The sequence below is a fragment of the Osmerus mordax genome, chromosome 19, assembly GCF_038355195.1.
Source record: "Osmerus mordax isolate fOsmMor3 chromosome 19, fOsmMor3.pri, whole genome shotgun sequence".
NCBI classification, from domain to species: domain Eukaryota; kingdom Metazoa; phylum Chordata; class Actinopteri; order Osmeriformes; family Osmeridae; genus Osmerus; species Osmerus mordax.
This window is the reverse complement of record NC_090068.1, coordinates 2,403,023-2,421,616: the sequence shown is the minus strand read 5'-3', so window position 1 is coordinate 2,421,616 and position 18,594 is coordinate 2,403,023. Positions and strand designations below refer to the sequence as shown.

The window sequence follows — 18,594 nt, the reverse complement described above, 5'->3', positions numbered from 1 at the left end:
ACACAAATTATGATTCTTGCCTTTGTGTCCCCGAAGCAGAACAAGGCCAGTCACTCTCACACTTTCAATGGTCCTAAATCAAGTTCAAATAGGTACTCATCCGCCCCAAAACGGCTTTGAAGTGACTATACTCGCACCAGCTTGTATTGATGGCACGCAGCACATGCATTTTCACTCGTTTGCGTCAAATCCTTGTATGGTCACACCATAGCCAGCTTTTTCTTTTTTCTACCGGTTGAAGAAAAGCATTCCCTTTTCCCAAGCTCTTTCAATACCTGCTGCAGCAAAACGTTCATTCAGGCGCTTCCTTCGTGGTATCTGCGCAACGGTGAGGAATCAAAGTAGGAGCTTTGGTGAAAAAGGCATAAGGCCTGTTCTTTTAGTTTGGCGCGCTACGCTCAACTACTTGACAGACTTTTTTCCCTCATCGCCCAAATACAGAATTGGTTAAATGGATGCTCGAGCCAGCCAGGAGTCGAACCTGGAATCTTCTGATCCGTAGTCAGACGCGTTATCCATTGCGCCACTGGCCCAAGGTGTTTGCTTCTTGCCATGTCACCGACCCAGGACACTCGCTCGGAGCGAAAGAAGTGACGGGGAAACAGCCGACAGTGGTCTTCCTCTTTCGCAGGTCTACTAACCGAGACTATATATCTAAACGCTCTTTTTAAACAGAGACGAGGGGGAGTAGCTCTGCGCATGGCACTGGTCGCGTATACGCACGGCGCGCAACGTCCCTTGTCTGCACATAGGGACAACGAAAAATGTGCCGCGACCCGGATTCGAACCGGGGTTGCTGCGACCACAACGCAGAGTACTAACCACTATACGATCACGGCTCGCCGCTTCTCGCTGGACACACGAGAGCCGGTGGCCACGGGTGTTCTATACTGTGCTGTGCCACATGAATAAACTGCGAACGTAAGTTCCCAGCCTCTCTCCCTTTGTCTAAGCCGTCTCAATTTCCAAACAAGCCATTTTCCACCTCGTTATCTATGCCACATTTCAAGGTTTGTCACTTTTTAATTTGGTTATGACAAGATTGTGGAGCGTTTTACAAGAATGGCGCGGAAGGGCTACTCATTCCCTGCATAGTGTCCTTTTTCGGACACAAATTATGATTCTTGCCTTTGTGTCCCCGAAGCAGAACAAGGCCAGTCACTCTCACACTTTCAATGGTCCTAAATCAAGTTCAAATAGGTACTCATCCGCCCCAAAACGGCTTTGAAGTGACTATACTCGCACCAGCTTGTATTGATGGCACGCAGCACATGCATTTTCACTCGTTTGCGTCAAATCCTTGTATGGTCACACCATAGCCAGCTTTTTCTTTTTTCTACCGGTTGAAGAAAAGCATTCCCTTTTCCCAAGCTCTTTCAATACCTGCTGCAGCAAAACGTTCATTCAGGCGCTTCCTTCGTGGTATCTGCGCAACGGTGAGGAATCAAAGTAGGAGCTTTGGTGAAAAAGGCATAAGGCCTGTTCTTTTAGTTTGGCGCGCTACGCTCAACTACTTGACAGACTTTTTTCCCTCATCGCCCAAATACAGAATTGGTTAAATGGATGCTCGAGCCAGCCAGGATTCGAACCTGGAATCTTCTGATCCGTAGTCAGACGCGTTATCCATTGCGCCACTGGCCCAAGGTGTTTGCTGCTTGCCATGTCACCGACCCAGGACACTCGCTCGGAGCAAAAGAAGTGATGGGGAAACAGCCGACAGTAGTCTTCCTCTTTCGCAGGTCTACTATCCGAGACTATATATCTAAACGCTCTTTTTAAAAAGAGACGAGGGGGAGTAGCTCTGCGCATGGCACTGGTCGCGTATACGCACGGCGCGCAACGTCCCTTGTCTGCACATAGGGACAACGAAAAATGTGCCGTGACCCGGATTCGAACCGGGGTTGCTGCGACCACAACGCAGAGTACTAACCACTATACGATCACGGCTCGCCGCTTCTCGCTGGACACACGAGAGCCGGTGGCCACGGGTGTTCTATACTGTGCTGTGCCACATGAATAAACTGCGAACGTAAGTTCCCAGCCTCTCTCCCTTTGTCTAAGCCGTCTCAATTTCCAAACAAGCCATTTTCCACCTCGTTATCTATGCCACATTTCAAGGTTTGTCACTTTTTAATTTGGTTATGACAAGATTGTGGAGCGTTTTACAAGAATGGCGCGGAAGGGCTACTCATTCCCTGCAAAGTGTCCTTTTTCGGACACAAATTATGATTCTTGCCTTTGTGTCCCCGAAGCAGAACAAGGCCAGTCACTCTCACACTTTCAATGGTCCTAAATCAAGTTCAAATAGGTACTCATCCGCCCCAAAACGGCTTTGAAGTGACTATACTCGCACCAGCTTGTATTGATGGCACGCAGCACATGCATTTTCACTCGTTTGCGTCAAATCCTTGTATGGTCACACCATAGCCAGCTTTTTCTTTTTTCTACCGGTTGAAGAAAAGCATTCCGTTTTCCCAAGCTCTTTCAATACCTGCTGCAGCAAAACGTTCATTCAGGCGCTTCCTTCGTGGTATCTGCGCAACGGTGAGGAATCAAAGTAGGAGCTTTGGTGAAAAAGGCATAAGGCCTGTTCTTTTAGTTTGGCGCGCTACGCTCAACTACTTGACAGACTTTTTTCCCTCATCGCCCAAATACAGAATTGGTTAAATGGATGCTCGAGCCAGCCAGGATTCGAACCTGGAATCTTCTGATCCGTAGTCAGACGCGTTATCCATTGCGCCACTGGCCCAAGGTGTTTGCTGCTTGCCATGTCACCGACCCAGGACACTCGCTCGGAGCAAAAGAAGTGATGGGGAAACAGCCGACAGTAGTCTTCCTCTTTCGCAGGTCTACTATCCGAGACTATATATCTAAACGCTCTTTTTAAAAAGAGACGAGGGGGAGTAGCTCTGCGCATGGCACTGGTCGCGTATACGCACGGCGCGCAACGTCCCTTGTCTGCACATAGGGACAACGAAAAATGTGCCGTGACCCGGATTCGAACCGGGGTTGCTGCGACCACAACGCAGAGTACTAACCACTATACGATCACGGCTCGCCGCTTCTCGCTGGACACACGAGAGCCGGTGGCCACGGGTGTTCTATACTGTGCTGTGCCACATGAATAAACTGCGAACGTAAGTTCCCAGCCTCTCTCCCTTTGTCTAAGCCGTCTCAATTTCCAAACAAGCCATTTTCCACCTCGTTATCTATGCCACATTTCAAGGTTTGTCACTTTTTAATTTGGTTATGACAAGATTGTGGAGCGTTTTACAAGAATGGCGCGGAAGGGCTACTCATTCCCTGCAAAGTGTCCTTTTTCGGACACAAATTATGATTCTTGCCTTTGTGTCCCCGAAGCAGAACAAGGCCAGTCACTCTCACACTTTCAATGGTCCTAAATCAAGTTCAAATAGGTACTCATCCGCCCCAAAACGGCTTTGAAGTGACTATACTCGCACCAGCTTGTATTGATGGCACGCAGCACATGCATTTTCACTCGTTTGCGTCAAATCCTTGTATGGTCACACCATAGCCAGCTTTTTCTTTTTTCTACCGGTTGAAGAAAAGCATTCCGTTTTCCCAAGCTCTTTCAATACCTGCTGCAGCAAAACGTTCATTCAGGCGCTTCCTTCGTGGTATCTGCGCAACGGTGAGGAATCAAAGTAGGAGCTTTGGTGAAAAAGGCATAAGGCCTGTTCTTTTAGTTTGGCGCGCTACGCTCAACTACTTGACAGACTTTTTTCCCTCATCGCCCAAATACAGAATTGGTTAAATGGATGCTCGAGCCAGCCAGGAGTCGAACCTGGAATCTTCTGATCCGTAGTCAGACGCGTTATCCATTGCGCCACTGGCCCAAGGTGTTTGCTTCTTGCCATGTCACCGACCCAGGACACTCGCTCGGAGCGAAAGAAGTGACGGGGAAACAGCCGACAGTGGTCTTCCTCTTTCGCAGGTCTACTAACCGAGACTATATATCTAAACGCTCTTTTTAAACAGAGACGAGGGGGAGTAGCTCTGCGCATGGCACTGGTCGCGTATACGCACGGCGCGCAACGTCCCTTGTCTGCACATAGGGACAACGAAAAATGTGCCGCGACCCGGATTCGAACCGGGGTTGCTGCGACCACAACGCAGAGTACTAACCACTATACGATCACGGCTCGCCGCTTCTCGCTGGACACACAAGAGCCGGTGGCCACGGGTGTTCTATACTGTGCTGTGCCACATGAATAAACTGCGAACGTAAGTTCCCAGCCTCTCTCCCTTTGTCTAAGCCGTCTCAATTTCCAAACAAGCCATTTTCCACCTCGTTATCTATGCCACATTTCAAGGTTTGTCACTTTTTAATTTGGTTATGACAAGATTGTGGAGCGTTTTACAAGAATGGCGCGGAAGGGCTACTCATTCCCTGCAAAGTGTCCTTTTTCGGACACAAATTATGATTCTTGCCTTTGTGTCCCCGAAGCAGAACAAGGCCAGTCACTCTCACACTTTCAATGGTCCTAAATCAAGTTCAAATAGGTACTCATCCGCCCCAAAACGGCTTTGAAGTGACTATACTCGCACCAGCTTGTATTGATGGCACGCAGCACATGCATTTTCACTCGTTTGCGTCAAATCCTTGTATGGTCACACCATAGCCAGCTTTTTCTTTTTTCTACCGGTTGAAGAAAAGCATTCCCTTTTCCCAAGCTCTTTCAATACCTGCTGCAGCAAAACGTTCATTCAGGCGCTTCCTTCGTGGTATCTGCGCAACGGTGAGGAATCAAAGTAGGAGCTTTGGTGAAAAAGGCATAAGGCCTGTTCTTTTAGTTTGGCGCGCTACGCTCAACTACTTGACAGACTTTTTTCCCTCATCGCCCAAATACAGAATTGGTTAAATGGATGCTCGAGCCAGCCAGGATTCGAACCTGGAATCTTCTGATCCGTAGTCAGACGCGTTATCCATTGCGCCACTGGCCCAAGGTGTTTGCTTCTTGCCATGTCACCGACCCAGGACACTCGCTCGGAGCGAAAGAAGTGACGGGGAAACAGCCGACAGTGGTCTTCCTCTTTCGCAGGTCTACTAACCGAGACTATATATCTAAACGCTCTTTTTAAACAGAGACGAGGGGGAGTAGCTCTGCGCATGGCACTGGTCGCGTATACGCACGGCGCGCAACGTCCCTTGTCTGCACATAGGGACAACGAAAAATGTGCCGCGACCCGGATTCGAACCGGGGTTGCTGCGACCACAACGCAGAGTACTAACCACTATACGATCACGGCTCGCCGCTTCTCGCTGGACACACGAGAGCCGGTGGCCACGGGTGTTCTATACTGTGCTGTGCCACATGAATAAACTGCGAACGTAAGTTCCCAGCCTCTCTCCCTTTGTCTAAGCCGTCTCAATTTCCAAACAAGCCATTTTCCACCTCGTTATCTATGCCACATTTCAAGGTTTGTCACTTTTTAATTTGGTTATGACAAGATTGTGGAGCGTTTTACAAGAATGGCGCGGAAGGGCTACTCATTCCCTGCAAAGTGTCCTTTTTCGGACACAAATTATGATTCTTGCCTTTGTGTCCCCGAAGCAGAACAAGGCCAGTCACTCTCACACTTTCAATGGTCCTAAATCAAGTTCAAATAGGTACTCATCCGCCCCAAAACGGCTTTGAAGTGACTATACTCGCACCAGCTTGTATTGATGGCACGCAGCACATGCATTTTCACTCGTTTGCGTCAAATCCTTGTATGGTCACACCATAGCCAGCTTTTTCTTTTTTCTACCGGTTGAAGAAAAGCATTCCCTTTTCCCAAGCTCTTTCAATACCTGCTGCAGCAAAACGTTCATTCAGGCGCTTCCTTCGTGGTATCTGCGCAACGGTGAGGAATCAAAGTAGGAGCTTTGGTGAAAAAGGCATAAGGCCTGTTCTTTTAGTTTGGCGCGCTACGCTCAACTACTTGACAGACTTTTTTCCCTCATCGCCCAAATACAGAATTGGTTAAATGGATGCTCGAGCCAGCCAGGAGTCGAACCTGGAATCTTCTGATCCGTAGTCAGACGCGTTATCCATTGCGCCACTGGCCCAAGGTGTTTGCTTCTTGCCATGTCACCGACCCAGGACACTCGCTCGGAGCGAAAGAAGTGACGGGGAAACAGCCGACAGTGGTCTTCCTCTTTCGCAGGTCTACTAACCGAGACTATATATCTAAACGCTCTTTTTAAACAGAGACGAGGGGGAGTAGCTCTGCGCATGGCACTGGTCGCGTATACGCACGGCGCGCAACGTCCCTTGTCTGCACATAGGGACAACGAAAAATGTGCCGTGACCCGGATTCGAACCGGGGCTGCTGCGACCACAACGCAGAGTACTAACCACTATACGATCACGGCTCGCCGCTTCTCGCTGGACACACGAGAGCCGGTGGCCACGGGTGTTCTATACTGTGCTGTGCCACATGAATAAACTGCGAACGTAAGTTCCCAGCCTCTCTCCCTTTGTCTAAGCCGTCTCAATTTCCAAACAAGCCATTTTCCACCTCGTTATCTATGCCACATTTCAAGGTTTGTCACTTTTTAATTTGGTTATGACAAGATTGTGGAGCGTTTTACAAGAATGGCGCGGAAGGGCTACTCATTCCCTGCATAGTGTCCTTTTTCGGACACAAATTATGATTCTTGCCTTTGTGTCCCCGAAGCAGAACAAGGCCAGTCACTCTCACACTTTCAATGGTCCTAAATCAAGTTCAAATAGGTACTCATCCGCCCCAAAACGGCTTTGAAGTGACTATACTCGCACCAGCTTGTATTGATGGCACGCAGCACATGCATTTTCACTTGTTTGCGTCAAATCCTTGTATGGTCACACCATAGCCAGCTTTTTCTTTTTTCTACCGGTTGAAGAAAAGCATTCCCTTTTCCCAAGCTCTTTCAATACCTGCTGCAGCAAAACGTTCATTCAGGCGCTTCCTTCGTGGTATCTGCGCAACGGTGAGGAATCAAAGTAGGAGCTTTGGTGAAAAAGGCATTAGGCCTGTTCTTTTAGTTTGGCGCGCTACGCTCAACTACTTGACAGACTTTTTTCCCTCATCGCCCAAATACAGAATTGGTTAAATGGATGCTCGAGCCAGCCAGGAGTTGAACCTGGAATCTTCTGATCCGTAGTCAGACGCGTTATCCATTGCGCCACTGGCCTAAGGTGTTTGCTGCTTGCCATGTCACCGACCCAGGACACTCGCTCAGAGCGAAAGAAGTGACGGGGAAACAGCCGACAGTGGTCTTCCTCTTTCGCAGGTCTACTAACCGAGACTATATATCTAAACGCTCTTTTTAAACAGAGACGAGGGGGAGTAGCTCTGCGCATGGCACTGGTCGCGTATACGCACGGCGCGCAACGTCCCTTGTCTGCACATAGGGACAACGAAAAATGTGCCGTGACCCGGATTCGAACCGGGGCTGCTGCGACCACAACGCAGAGTACTAACCACTATACGATCACGGCTCGCCGCTTCTCGCTGGACACACGAGAGCCGGTGGCCACGGGTGTTCTATACTGTGCTGTGCCACATGAATAAACTGCGAACGTAAGTTCCCAGCCTCTCTCCCTTTGTCTAAGCCGTCTCAATTTCCAAACAAGCCATTTTCCACCTCGTTATCTATGCCACATTTCAAGGTTTGTCACTTTTTAATTTGGTTATGACAAGATTGTGGAGCGTTTTACAAGAATGGCGCGGAAGGGCTACTCATTCCCTGCATAGTGTCCTTTTTCGGACACAAATTATGATTCTTGCCTTTGTGTCCCCGAAGCAGAACAAGGCCAGTCACTCTCACACTTTCAATGGTCCTAAATCAAGTTCAAATAGGTACTCATCCGCCCCAAAACGGCTTTGAAGTGACTATACTCGCACCAGCTTGTATTGATGGCACGCAGCACATGCATTTTCACTTGTTTGCGTCAAATCCTTGTATGGTCACACCATAGCCAGCTTTTTCTTTTTTCTACCGGTTGAAGAAAAGCATTCCCTTTTCCAAAGCTCTTTCAATACCTGCTGCAGCAAAACGTTCATTCAGGCACTTCCTTCGTGGTATCTGCGCAACGGTGAGGAATCAAAGTAGGAGCTTTGGTGAAAAAGGCATTAGGCCTGTTCTTTTAGTTTGGCGCGCTACGCTCAACTACTTGACAGACTTTTTTCCCTCATCGCCCAAATACAGAATTGGTTAAATGGATGCTCGAGCCAGCCAGGAGTTGAACCTGGAATCTTCTGATCCGTAGTCAGACGCGTTATCCATTGCGCCACTGGCCTAAGGTGTTTGCTGCTTGCCATGTCACCGACCCAGGACACTCGCTCGGAGCGAAAGAAGTGACGGGGAAACAGCCGACAGTGGTCTTCCTCTTTCGCAGGTCTACTAACCGAGACTATATATCTAAACGCTCTTTTTAAACAGAGACGAGGGGGAGTAGCTCTGCGCATGGCACTGGTCGCGTATACGCACGGCGCGCAACGTCCCTTGTCTGCACATAGAGACAACGAAATATGTGCCGTGACCCGGATTCGAACCGGGGTTGCTGCGACCACAACGCAGAGTACTAACCACTATACGATCACGGCTCGTCGCTTCTCGCTGGACACACGAGAGCTGGTGGCCACGGGTGTTCTGACTTGTGCTGTGCCACATGAATAAACTGCGAACGTAAGTTCCCAGCCTCTCTCCCTTTGTCTAAGCCGTCTCAATTTCCAAACAAGCCATTATCCACCTTGTTTTCTCTGCCACATTTCAAGGGGCGTCACTTTTTAATTTGGTTCTGACAAGATTGTTGAGCGTTTTTCAAGAATGGCGCGGAAGGGCTACTCATTCCCTGCATAGTGTCCTTTTTCGGACACAAATTATGATTATTGCCTTTGTGTCCCCGAAGCAGAACAAGGCCAGTCACTCTCACACTTTCAATGGTCCTAAATCAAGTTCAAATAGGTACTCATCCGCCCCAAAACGGCTTTGAAGTGACTATACTCGCACCAGCTTGTATTGATGGCACGCAGCACATGCATTTTCACTCGTTTGCGTCAAATCCTTGTATGGTCACACCATAGCCAGCTTTTTCTTTTTTCTACCGGTTGAAGAAAAGCATTCCCTTTTCCCAAGCTCTTTCAATACCTGCTGCAGCAAAACGTTCATTCAGGCGCTTCCTTCGTGGTATCTGCGCAACGGTGAGGAATCAAAGTAGGAGCTTTGGTGAAAAAGGCATAAGGCCTGTTCTTTTAGTTTGGCGCGCTACGCTCAACTACTTGACAGACTTTTTTCCCTCATCGCCCAAATACAGAATTGGTTAAATGGATGCTCGAGCCAGCCAGGATTCGAACCTGGAATCTTCTGATCCGTAGTCAGACGCGTTATCCATTGCGCCACTGGCCCAAGGTGTTTGCTGCTTGCCATGTCACCGACCCAGGACACTCGCTCGGAGCAAAAGAAGTGATGGGGAAACAGCCGACAGTAGTCTTCCTCTTTCGCAGGTCTACTATCCGAGACTATATATCTAAACGCTCTTTTTAAAAAGAGACGAGGGGGAGTAGCTCTGCGCATGGCACTGGTCGCGTATACGCACGGCGCGCAACGTCCCTTGTCTGCACATAGGGACAACGAAAAATGTGCCGTGACCCGGATTCGAACCGGGGTTGCTGCGACCACAACGCAGAGTACTAACCACTATACGATCACGGCTCGCCGCTTCTCGCTGGACACACGAGAGCCGGTGGCCACGGGTGTTCTATACTGTGCTGTGCCACATGAATAAACTGCGAACGTAAGTTCCCAGCCTCTCTCCCTTTGTCTAAGCCGTCTCAATTTCCAAACAAGCCATTTTCCACCTCGTTATCTATGCCACATTTCAAGGTTTGTCACTTTTTAATTTGGTTATGACAAGATTGTGGAGCGTTTTACAAGAATGGCGCGGAAGGGCTACTCATTCCCTGCAAAGTGTCCTTTTTCGGACACAAATTATGATTCTTGCCTTTGTGTCCCCGAAGCAGAACAAGGCCAGTCACTCTCACACTTTCAATGGTCCTAAATCAAGTTCAAATAGGTACTCATCCGCCCCAAAACGGCTTTGAAGTGACTATACTCGCACCAGCTTGTATTGATGGCACGCAGCACATGCATTTTCACTCGTTTGCGTCAAATCCTTGTATGGTCACACCATAGCCAGCTTTTTCTTTTTTCTACCGGTTGAAGAAAAGCATTCCGTTTTCCCAAGCTCTTTCAATACCTGCTGCAGCAAAACGTTCATTCAGGCGCTTCCTTCGTGGTATCTGCGCAACGGTGAGGAATCAAAGTAGGAGCTTTGGTGAAAAAGGCATAAGGCCTGTTCTTTTAGTTTGGCGCGCTACGCTCAACTACTTGACAGACTTTTTTCCCTCATCGCCCAAATACAGAATTGGTTAAATGGATGCTCGAGCCAGCCAGGATTCGAACCTGGAATCTTCTGATCCGTAGTCAGACGCGTTATCCATTGCGCCACTGGCCCAAGGTGTTTGCTGCTTGCCATGTCACCGACCCAGGACACTCGCTCGGAGCAAAAGAAGTGATGGGGAAACAGCCGACAGTAGTCTTCCTCTTTCGCAGGTCTACTATCCGAGACTATATATCTAAACGCTCTTTTTAAAAAGAGACGAGGGGGAGTAGCTCTGCGCATGGCACTGGTCGCGTATACGCACGGCGCGCAACGTCCCTTGTCTGCACATAGGGACAACGAAAAATGTGCCGTGACCCGGATTCGAACCGGGGTTGCTGCGACCACAACGCAGAGTACTAACCACTATACGATCACGGCTCGCCGCTTCTCGCTGGACACACGAGAGCCGGTGGCCACGGGTGTTCTATACTGTGCTGTGCCACATGAATAAACTGCGAACGTAAGTTCCCAGCCTCTCTCCCTTTGTCTAAGCCGTCTCAATTTCCAAACAAGCCATTTTCCACCTCGTTATCTATGCCACATTTCAAGGTTTGTCACTTTTTAATTTGGTTATGACAAGATTGTGGAGCGTTTTACAAGAATGGCGCGGAAGGGCTACTCATTCCCTGCAAAGTGTCCTTTTTCGGACACAAATTATGATTCTTGCCTTTGTGTCCCCGAAGCAGAACAAGGCCAGTCACTCTCACACTTTCAATGGTCCTAAATCAAGTTCAAATAGGTACTCATCCGCCCCAAAACGGCTTTGAAGTGACTATACTCGCACCAGCTTGTATTGATGGCACGCAGCACATGCATTTTCACTCGTTTGCGTCAAATCCTTGTATGGTCACACCATAGCCAGCTTTTTCTTTTTTCTACCGGTTGAAGAAAAGCATTCCGTTTTCCCAAGCTCTTTCAATACCTGCTGCAGCAAAACGTTCATTCAGGCGCTTCCTTCGTGGTATCTGCGCAACGGTGAGGAATCAAAGTAGGAGCTTTGGTGAAAAAGGCATAAGGCCTGTTCTTTTAGTTTGGCGCGCTACGCTCAACTACTTGACAGACTTTTTTCCCTCATCGCCCAAATACAGAATTGGTTAAATGGATGCTCGAGCCAGCCAGGAGTCGAACCTGGAATCTTCTGATCCGTAGTCAGACGCGTTATCCATTGCGCCACTGGCCCAAGGTGTTTGCTTCTTGCCATGTCACCGACCCAGGACACTCGCTCGGAGCGAAAGAAGTGACGGGGAAACAGCCGACAGTGGTCTTCCTCTTTCGCAGGTCTACTAACCGAGACTATATATCTAAACGCTCTTTTTAAACAGAGACGAGGGGGAGTAGCTCTGCGCATGGCACTGGTCGCGTATACGCACGGCGCGCAACGTCCCTTGTCTGCACATAGGGACAACGAAAAATGTGCCGCGACCCGGATTCGAACCGGGGTTGCTGCGACCACAACGCAGAGTACTAACCACTATACGATCACGGCTCGCCGCTTCTCGCTGGACACACGAGAGCCGGTGGCCACGGGTGTTCTATACTGTGCTGTGCCACATGAATAAACTGCGAACGTAAGTTCCCAGCCTCTCTCCCTTTGTCTAAGCCGTCTCAATTTCCAAACAAGCCATTTTCCACCTCGTTATCTATGCCACATTTCAAGGTTTGTCACTTTTTAATTTGGTTATGACAAGATTGTGGAGCGTTTTACAAGAATGGCGCGGAAGGGCTACTCATTCCCTGCAAAGTGTCCTTTTTCGGACACAAATTATGATTCTTGCCTTTGTGTCCCCGAAGCAGAACAAGGCCAGTCACTCTCACACTTTCAATGGTCCTAAATCAAGTTCAAATAGGTACTCATCCGCCCCAAAACGGCTTTGAAGTGACTATACTCGCACCAGCTTGTATTGATGGCACGCAGCACATGCATTTTCACTCGTTTGCGTCAAATCCTTGTATGGTCACACCATAGCCAGCTTTTTCTTTTTTCTACCGGTTGAAGAAAAGCATTCCCTTTTCCCAAGCTCTTTCAATACCTGCTGCAGCAAAACGTTCATTCAGGCGCTTCCTTCGTGGTATCTGCGCAACGGTGAGGAATCAAAGTAGGAGCTTTGGTGAAAAAGGCATAAGGCCTGTTCTTTTAGTTTGGCGCGCTACGCTCAACTACTTGACAGACTTTTTTCCCTCATCGCCCAAATACAGAATTGGTTAAATGGATGCTCGAGCCAGCCAGGATTCGAACCTGGAATCTTCTGATCCGTAGTCAGACGCGTTATCCATTGCGCCACTGGCCCAAGGTGTTTGCTTCTTGCCATGTCACCGACCCAGGACACTCGCTCGGAGCGAAAGAAGTGACGGGGAAACAGCCGACAGTGGTCTTCCTCTTTCGCAGGTCTACTAACCGAGACTATATATCTAAACGCTCTTTTTAAACAGAGACGAGGGGGAGTAGCTCTGCGCATGGCACTGGTCGCGTATACGCACGGCGCGCAACGTCCCTTGTCTGCACATAGGGACAACGAAAAATGTGCCGCGACCCGGATTCGAACCGGGGTTGCTGCGACCACAACGCAGAGTACTAACCACTATACGATCACGGCTCGCCGCTTCTCGCTGGACACACGAGAGCCGGTGGCCACGGGTGTTCTATACTGTGCTGTGCCACATGAATAAACTGCGAACGTAAGTTCCCAGCCTCTCTCCCTTTGTCTAAGCCGTCTCAATTTCCAAACAAGCCATTTTCCACCTCGTTATCTATGCCACATTTCAAGGTTTGTCACTTTTTAATTTGGTTATGACAAGATTGTGGAGCGTTTTACAAGAATGGCGCGGAAGGGCTACTCATTCCCTGCAAAGTGTCCTTTTTCGGACACAAATTATGATTCTTGCCTTTGTGTCCCCGAAGCAGAACAAGGCCAGTCACTCTCACACTTTCAATGGTCCTAAATCAAGTTCAAATAGGTACTCATCCGCCCCAAAACGGCTTTGAAGTGACTATACTCGCACCAGCTTGTATTGATGGCACGCAGCACATGCATTTTCACTCGTTTGCGTCAAATCCTTGTATGGTCACACCATAGCCAGCTTTTTCTTTTTTCTACCGGTTGAAGAAAAGCATTCCCTTTTCCCAAGCTCTTTCAATACCTGCTGCAGCAAAACGTTCATTCAGGCGCTTCCTTCGTGGTATCTGCGCAACGGTGAGGAATCAAAGTAGGAGCTTTGGTGAAAAAGGCATAAGGCCTGTTCTTTTAGTTTGGCGCGCTACGCTCAACTACTTGACAGACTTTTTTCCCTCATCGCCCAAATACAGAATTGGTTAAATGGATGCTCGAGCCAGCCAGGAGTCGAACCTGGAATCTTCTGATCCGTAGTCAGACGCGTTATCCATTGCGCCACTGGCCCAAGGTGTTTGCTTCTTGCCATGTCACCGACCCAGGACACTCGCTCGGAGCGAAAGAAGTGACGGGGAAACAGCCGACAGTGGTCTTCCTCTTTCGCAGGTCTACTAACCGAGACTATATATCTAAACGCTCTTTTTAAACAGAGACGAGGGGGAGTAGCTCTGCGCATGGCACTGGTCGCGTATACGCACGGCGCGCAACGTCCCTTGTCTGCACATAGGGACAACGAAAAATGTGCCGTGACCCGGATTCGAACCGGGGCTGCTGCGACCACAACGCAGAGTACTAACCACTATACGATCACGGCTCGCCGCTTCTCGCTGGACACACGAGAGCCGGTGGCCACGGGTGTTCTATACTGTGCTGTGCCACATGAATAAACTGCGAACGTAAGTTCCCAGCCTCTCTCCCTTTGTCTAAGCCGTCTCAATTTCCAAACAAGCCATTTTCCACCTCGTTATCTATGCCACATTTCAAGGTTTGTCACTTTTTAATTTGGTTATGACAAGATTGTGGAGCGTTTTACAAGAATGGCGCGGAAGGGCTACTCATTCCCTGCATAGTGTCCTTTTTCGGACACAAATTATGATTCTTGCCTTTGTGTCCCCGAAGCAGAACAAGGCCAGTCACTCTCACACTTTCAATGGTCCTAAATCAAGTTCAAATAGGTACTCATCCGCCCCAAAACGGCTTTGAAGTGACTATACTCGCACCAGCTTGTATTGATGGCACGCAGCACATGCATTTTCACTTGTTTGCGTCAAATCCTTGTATGGTCACACCATAGCCAGCTTTTTCTTTTTTCTACCGGTTGAAGAAAAGCATTCCCTTTTCCCAAGCTCTTTCAATACCTGCTGCAGCAAAACGTTCATTCAGGCGCTTCCTTCGTGGTATCTGCGCAACGGTGAGGAATCAAAGTAGGAGCTTTGGTGAAAAAGGCATTAGGCCTGTTCTTTTAGTTTGGCGCGCTACGCTCAACTACTTGACAGACTTTTTTCCCTCATCGCCCAAATACAGAATTGGTTAAATGGATGCTCGAGCCAGCCAGGAGTTGAACCTGGAATCTTCTGATCCGTAGTCAGACGCGTTATCCATTGCGCCACTGGCCTAAGGTGTTTGCTGCTTGCCATGTCACCGACCCAGGACACTCGCTCAGAGCGAAAGAAGTGACGGGGAAACAGCCGACAGTGGTCTTCCTCTTTCGCAGGTCTACTAACCGAGACTATATATCTAAACGCTCTTTTTAAACAGAGACGAGGGGGAGTAGCTCTGCGCATGGCACTGGTCGCGTATACGCACGGCGCGCAACGTCCCTTGTCTGCACATAGGGACAACGAAAAATGTGCCGTGACCCGGATTCGAACCGGGGCTGCTGCGACCACAACGCAGAGTACTAACCACTATACGATCACGGCTCGCCGCTTCTCGCTGGACACACGAGAGCCGGTGGCCACGGGTGTTCTATACTGTGCTGTGCCACATGAATAAACTGCGAACGTAAGTTCCCAGCCTCTCTCCCTTTGTCTAAGCCGTCTCAATTTCCAAACAAGCCATTTTCCACCTCGTTATCTATGCCACATTTCAAGGTTTGTCACTTTTTAATTTGGTTATGACAAGATTGTGGAGCGTTTTACAAGAATGGCGCGGAAGGGCTACTCATTCCCTGCATAGTGTCCTTTTTCGGACACAAATTATGATTCTTGCCTTTGTGTCCCCGAAGCAGAACAAGGCCAGTCACTCTCACACTTTCAATGGTCCTAAATCAAGTTCAAATAGGTACTCATCCGCCCCAAAACGGCTTTGAAGTGACTATACTCGCACCAGCTTGTATTGATGGCACGCAGCACATGCATTTTCACTTGTTTGCGTCAAATCCTTGTATGGTCACACCATAGCCAGCTTTTTCTTTTTTCTACCGGTTGAAGAAAAGCATTCCCTTTTCCAAAGCTCTTTCAATACCTGCTGCAGCAAAACGTTCATTCAGGCACTTCCTTCGTGGTATCTGCGCAACGGTGAGGAATCAAAGTAGGAGCTTTGGTGAAAAAGGCATTAGGCCTGTTCTTTTAGTTTGGCGCGCTACGCTCAACTACTTGACAGACTTTTTTCCCTCATCGCCCAAATACAGAATTGGTTAAATGGATGCTCGAGCCAGCCAGGAGTTGAACCTGGAATCTTCTGATCCGTAGTCAGACGCGTTATCCATTGCGCCACTGGCCTAAGGTGTTTGCTGCTTGCCATGTCACCGACCCAGGACACTCGCTCGGAGCGAAAGAAGTGACGGGGAAACAGCCGACAGTGGTCTTCCTCTTTCGCAGGTCTACTAACCGAGACTATATATCTAAACGCTCTTTTTAAACAGAGACGAGGGGGAGTAGCTCTGCGCATGGCACTGGTCGCGTATACGCACGGCGCGCAACGTCCCTTGTCTGCACATAGAGACAACGAAATATGTGCCGTGACCCGGATTCGAACCGGGGTTGCTGCGACCACAACGCAGAGTACTAACCACTATACGATCACGGCTCGTCGCTTCTCGCTGGACACACGAGAGCTGGTGGCCACGGGTGTTCTGACTTGTGCTGTGCCACATGAATAAACTGCGAACGTAAGTTCCCAGCCTCTCTCCCTTTGTCTAAGCCGTCTCAATTTCCAAACAAGCCATTATCCACCTTGTTTTCTCTGCCACATTTCAAGGGGCGTCACTTTTTAATTTGGTTCTGACAAGATTGTTGAGCGTTTTTCAAGAATGGCGCGGAAGGGCTACTCATTCCCTGCATAGTGTCCTTTTTCGGACACAAATTATGATTATTGCCTTTGTGTCCCCGAAGCAGAACAAGGCCAGTCACTCTCACACTTTCAATGGTCCTAAATCAAGTTCAAATAGGTACTCATCCGCCCCAAAACGGCTTTGAAGTGACTATACTCGCACCAGCTTGTATTGATGGCACGCAGCACATGCATTTTCACTCGTTTGCGTCAAATCCTTGTATGGTCACACCATAGCCAGCTTTTTCTTTTTTCTACCGGTTGAAGAAAAGCATTCCCTTTTCCCAAGCTCTTTCAATACCTGCTGCAGCAAAACGTTCATTCAGGCGCTTCCTTCGTGGTATCTGCGCAACGGTGAGGAATCAAAGTAGGAGCTTTGGTGAAAAAGGCATAAGGCCTGTTCTTTTAGTTTGGCGCGCTACGCTCAACTACTTGACAGACATCTTTCCCTCATCACCCAAATACAGAATTGGTTAAATGGATGCTCGAGCCAGCCAGGAGTCGAACCTGGAATCTTCTGATCCGTAGTCAGACGCGTTATCCATTGCGCCACTGGCCCAAGGTGTTTGCTGCTTGCCATGTCACCGACCCAGGACACTCGCTCGGAGCGAAAGAAGTGACGGGGAAACAGCCGACAGTGGTCTTCCTCTTTCGCAGGTCTACTAACCGAGACTATATATCTAAACGCTCTTTTTAAACAGAGACGAGGGGGAGTAGCTCTGCGCATGGCACTGGTCGCGTATACGCACGGCGCGCAACGTCCCTTGTCTGCACATAGAGACAACGAAAAATGTGCCGTGACCCGGATTCGAACCTGGGTTGCTGCGACCACAACGCAGAGTACTAACCACTATACGATCACGGCTCGTCGCTTCTCGCTGGACACACGAGAGCTGGTGGCCACGGGTGTTCTGACCTGTGCTGTGCCACATGAATAAACTGCGAACGTAAGTTCCCAGCCTCTCTCCCTTTGTCTAAGCCGTCTCAATTTCCAAACAAGCCATTTTCCACCTTGTTTTCTCTGCCACATTTCAAGGGGCGTCACTTTTTAATTTGGTTATGACAAGATTGTGGAGCGTTTTACAAGAATGGCGCGGAAGGGCTACTCATTCCCTGCATAGTGTCCTTTTTCGGACACAAATTATGATTCTTGCCTTTGTGTCCCCGAAGCAGAACAAGGCCAGTCACTCTCACACTTTCAATGGTCCTAAATCAAGTTCAAATAGGTACTCATCCGCCCCAAAACGGCTTTGAAGTGACTATACTCGCACCAGCTTGTATTGATGGCACGCAGCACATGCATTTTCACTTGTTTGCGTCAAATCCTTGTATGGTCACACCATAGCCAGCTTTTTCTTTTTTCTACCGGTTGAAGAAAAGCATTCCCTTTTCCAAAGCTCTTTCAATACCTGCTGCAGCAAAACGTTCATTCAGGCACTTCCTTCGTGGTATCTGCGCAACGGTGAGGAATCAAAGTAGGAGCTTTGGTGAAAAAGGCATTAGGCCTGTTCTTTTAGTTTGGCGCGCTACGCTCAACTACTTGACAGACTTTTTTCCCTCATCGCCCAAATACAGAATTGGTTAAATGGATGCTCGAGCCAGCCAGGAGTTGAACCTGGAATCTTCTGATCCGTAGTCAGACGCGTTATCCATTGCGCCACTGGCCTAAGGTGTTTGCTGCTTGCCATGTCACCGACCCAGGACACTCGCTCGGAGCGAAAGAAGTGACGGGGAAACAGCCGACAGTGGTCTTCCTCTTTCGCAGGTCTACTAACCGAGACTATATATCTAAACGCTCTTTTTAAACAGAGACGAGGGGGAGTAGCTCTGCGCATGGCACTGGTCGCGTATACGCACGGCGCGCAACGTCCCTTGTCTGCACATAGAGACAACGAAATATGTGCCGTGACCCGGATTCGAACCGGGGTTGCTGCGACCACAACGCAGAGTACTAACCACTATACGATCACGGCTCGTCGCTTCTCGCTGGACACACGAGA

General features: G+C 49.0%; 33 non-coding genes across 33 annotated transcripts; all 33 read right to left on the bottom strand.

The window, feature by feature from the left end:
- Positions 1-460: 460 nt before the first annotated feature.
- trnar-acg (transfer RNA arginine (anticodon ACG)) lies at positions 461-533 on the bottom strand. Its single transcript has one exon. It is a non-coding gene; the product is annotated as a tRNA-Arg (tRNA).
- Positions 534-767: 234 nt separating this feature from the next.
- Positions 768-839, bottom strand: trnah-gug (transfer RNA histidin (anticodon GUG)). Its single transcript has one exon. It is a non-coding gene; the product is annotated as a tRNA-His (tRNA).
- Positions 840-1,568: 729 nt separating this feature from the next.
- trnar-acg (transfer RNA arginine (anticodon ACG)) lies at positions 1,569-1,641 on the bottom strand. Its single transcript has one exon. It is a non-coding gene; the product is annotated as a tRNA-Arg (tRNA).
- A 234-nt stretch (positions 1,642-1,875) lies between these two features.
- trnah-gug (transfer RNA histidin (anticodon GUG)) lies at positions 1,876-1,947 on the bottom strand. The gene has a single exon. It is a non-coding gene; the product is annotated as a tRNA-His (tRNA).
- A 729-nt stretch (positions 1,948-2,676) lies between these two features.
- Positions 2,677-2,749, bottom strand: trnar-acg (transfer RNA arginine (anticodon ACG)). The gene has a single exon. It is a non-coding gene; the product is annotated as a tRNA-Arg (tRNA).
- Positions 2,750-2,983: 234 nt separating this feature from the next.
- trnah-gug (transfer RNA histidin (anticodon GUG)) lies at positions 2,984-3,055 on the bottom strand. Its single transcript has one exon. It is a non-coding gene; the product is annotated as a tRNA-His (tRNA).
- Positions 3,056-3,784: 729 nt separating this feature from the next.
- On the bottom strand, positions 3,785-3,857 carry trnar-acg (transfer RNA arginine (anticodon ACG)). The gene has a single exon. It is a non-coding gene; the product is annotated as a tRNA-Arg (tRNA).
- Positions 3,858-4,091: 234 nt separating this feature from the next.
- On the bottom strand, positions 4,092-4,163 carry trnah-gug (transfer RNA histidin (anticodon GUG)). The gene has a single exon. It is a non-coding gene; the product is annotated as a tRNA-His (tRNA).
- Positions 4,164-4,892: 729 nt separating this feature from the next.
- Positions 4,893-4,965, bottom strand: trnar-acg (transfer RNA arginine (anticodon ACG)). The gene has a single exon. It is a non-coding gene; the product is annotated as a tRNA-Arg (tRNA).
- A 234-nt stretch (positions 4,966-5,199) lies between these two features.
- Positions 5,200-5,271, bottom strand: trnah-gug (transfer RNA histidin (anticodon GUG)). Its single transcript has one exon. It is a non-coding gene; the product is annotated as a tRNA-His (tRNA).
- A 729-nt stretch (positions 5,272-6,000) lies between these two features.
- On the bottom strand, positions 6,001-6,073 carry trnar-acg (transfer RNA arginine (anticodon ACG)). The gene has a single exon. It is a non-coding gene; the product is annotated as a tRNA-Arg (tRNA).
- A 234-nt stretch (positions 6,074-6,307) lies between these two features.
- On the bottom strand, positions 6,308-6,379 carry trnah-gug (transfer RNA histidin (anticodon GUG)). Its single transcript has one exon. It is a non-coding gene; the product is annotated as a tRNA-His (tRNA).
- A 729-nt stretch (positions 6,380-7,108) lies between these two features.
- Positions 7,109-7,181, bottom strand: trnar-acg (transfer RNA arginine (anticodon ACG)). Its single transcript has one exon. It is a non-coding gene; the product is annotated as a tRNA-Arg (tRNA).
- A 234-nt stretch (positions 7,182-7,415) lies between these two features.
- trnah-gug (transfer RNA histidin (anticodon GUG)) lies at positions 7,416-7,487 on the bottom strand. The gene has a single exon. It is a non-coding gene; the product is annotated as a tRNA-His (tRNA).
- A 729-nt stretch (positions 7,488-8,216) lies between these two features.
- Positions 8,217-8,289, bottom strand: trnar-acg (transfer RNA arginine (anticodon ACG)). The gene has a single exon. It is a non-coding gene; the product is annotated as a tRNA-Arg (tRNA).
- A 234-nt stretch (positions 8,290-8,523) lies between these two features.
- Positions 8,524-8,595, bottom strand: trnah-gug (transfer RNA histidin (anticodon GUG)). The gene has a single exon. It is a non-coding gene; the product is annotated as a tRNA-His (tRNA).
- Positions 8,596-9,324: 729 nt separating this feature from the next.
- trnar-acg (transfer RNA arginine (anticodon ACG)) lies at positions 9,325-9,397 on the bottom strand. The gene has a single exon. It is a non-coding gene; the product is annotated as a tRNA-Arg (tRNA).
- Positions 9,398-9,631: 234 nt separating this feature from the next.
- trnah-gug (transfer RNA histidin (anticodon GUG)) lies at positions 9,632-9,703 on the bottom strand. The gene has a single exon. It is a non-coding gene; the product is annotated as a tRNA-His (tRNA).
- A 729-nt stretch (positions 9,704-10,432) lies between these two features.
- Positions 10,433-10,505, bottom strand: trnar-acg (transfer RNA arginine (anticodon ACG)). The gene has a single exon. It is a non-coding gene; the product is annotated as a tRNA-Arg (tRNA).
- A 234-nt stretch (positions 10,506-10,739) lies between these two features.
- Positions 10,740-10,811, bottom strand: trnah-gug (transfer RNA histidin (anticodon GUG)). Its single transcript has one exon. It is a non-coding gene; the product is annotated as a tRNA-His (tRNA).
- A 729-nt stretch (positions 10,812-11,540) lies between these two features.
- Positions 11,541-11,613, bottom strand: trnar-acg (transfer RNA arginine (anticodon ACG)). Its single transcript has one exon. It is a non-coding gene; the product is annotated as a tRNA-Arg (tRNA).
- A 234-nt stretch (positions 11,614-11,847) lies between these two features.
- Positions 11,848-11,919, bottom strand: trnah-gug (transfer RNA histidin (anticodon GUG)). The gene has a single exon. It is a non-coding gene; the product is annotated as a tRNA-His (tRNA).
- A 729-nt stretch (positions 11,920-12,648) lies between these two features.
- Positions 12,649-12,721, bottom strand: trnar-acg (transfer RNA arginine (anticodon ACG)). The gene has a single exon. It is a non-coding gene; the product is annotated as a tRNA-Arg (tRNA).
- A 234-nt stretch (positions 12,722-12,955) lies between these two features.
- On the bottom strand, positions 12,956-13,027 carry trnah-gug (transfer RNA histidin (anticodon GUG)). The gene has a single exon. It is a non-coding gene; the product is annotated as a tRNA-His (tRNA).
- Positions 13,028-13,756: 729 nt separating this feature from the next.
- trnar-acg (transfer RNA arginine (anticodon ACG)) lies at positions 13,757-13,829 on the bottom strand. The gene has a single exon. It is a non-coding gene; the product is annotated as a tRNA-Arg (tRNA).
- Positions 13,830-14,063: 234 nt separating this feature from the next.
- trnah-gug (transfer RNA histidin (anticodon GUG)) lies at positions 14,064-14,135 on the bottom strand. Its single transcript has one exon. It is a non-coding gene; the product is annotated as a tRNA-His (tRNA).
- A 729-nt stretch (positions 14,136-14,864) lies between these two features.
- On the bottom strand, positions 14,865-14,937 carry trnar-acg (transfer RNA arginine (anticodon ACG)). The gene has a single exon. It is a non-coding gene; the product is annotated as a tRNA-Arg (tRNA).
- A 234-nt stretch (positions 14,938-15,171) lies between these two features.
- On the bottom strand, positions 15,172-15,243 carry trnah-gug (transfer RNA histidin (anticodon GUG)). The gene has a single exon. It is a non-coding gene; the product is annotated as a tRNA-His (tRNA).
- A 729-nt stretch (positions 15,244-15,972) lies between these two features.
- Positions 15,973-16,045, bottom strand: trnar-acg (transfer RNA arginine (anticodon ACG)). The gene has a single exon. It is a non-coding gene; the product is annotated as a tRNA-Arg (tRNA).
- A 234-nt stretch (positions 16,046-16,279) lies between these two features.
- trnah-gug (transfer RNA histidin (anticodon GUG)) lies at positions 16,280-16,351 on the bottom strand. The gene has a single exon. It is a non-coding gene; the product is annotated as a tRNA-His (tRNA).
- A 729-nt stretch (positions 16,352-17,080) lies between these two features.
- trnar-acg (transfer RNA arginine (anticodon ACG)) lies at positions 17,081-17,153 on the bottom strand. The gene has a single exon. It is a non-coding gene; the product is annotated as a tRNA-Arg (tRNA).
- Positions 17,154-18,188: 1,035 nt separating this feature from the next.
- trnar-acg (transfer RNA arginine (anticodon ACG)) lies at positions 18,189-18,261 on the bottom strand. The gene has a single exon. It is a non-coding gene; the product is annotated as a tRNA-Arg (tRNA).
- Positions 18,262-18,495: 234 nt separating this feature from the next.
- trnah-gug (transfer RNA histidin (anticodon GUG)) lies at positions 18,496-18,567 on the bottom strand. Its single transcript has one exon. It is a non-coding gene; the product is annotated as a tRNA-His (tRNA).
- Between the last annotated feature and the right edge of the window lie 27 nt (positions 18,568-18,594).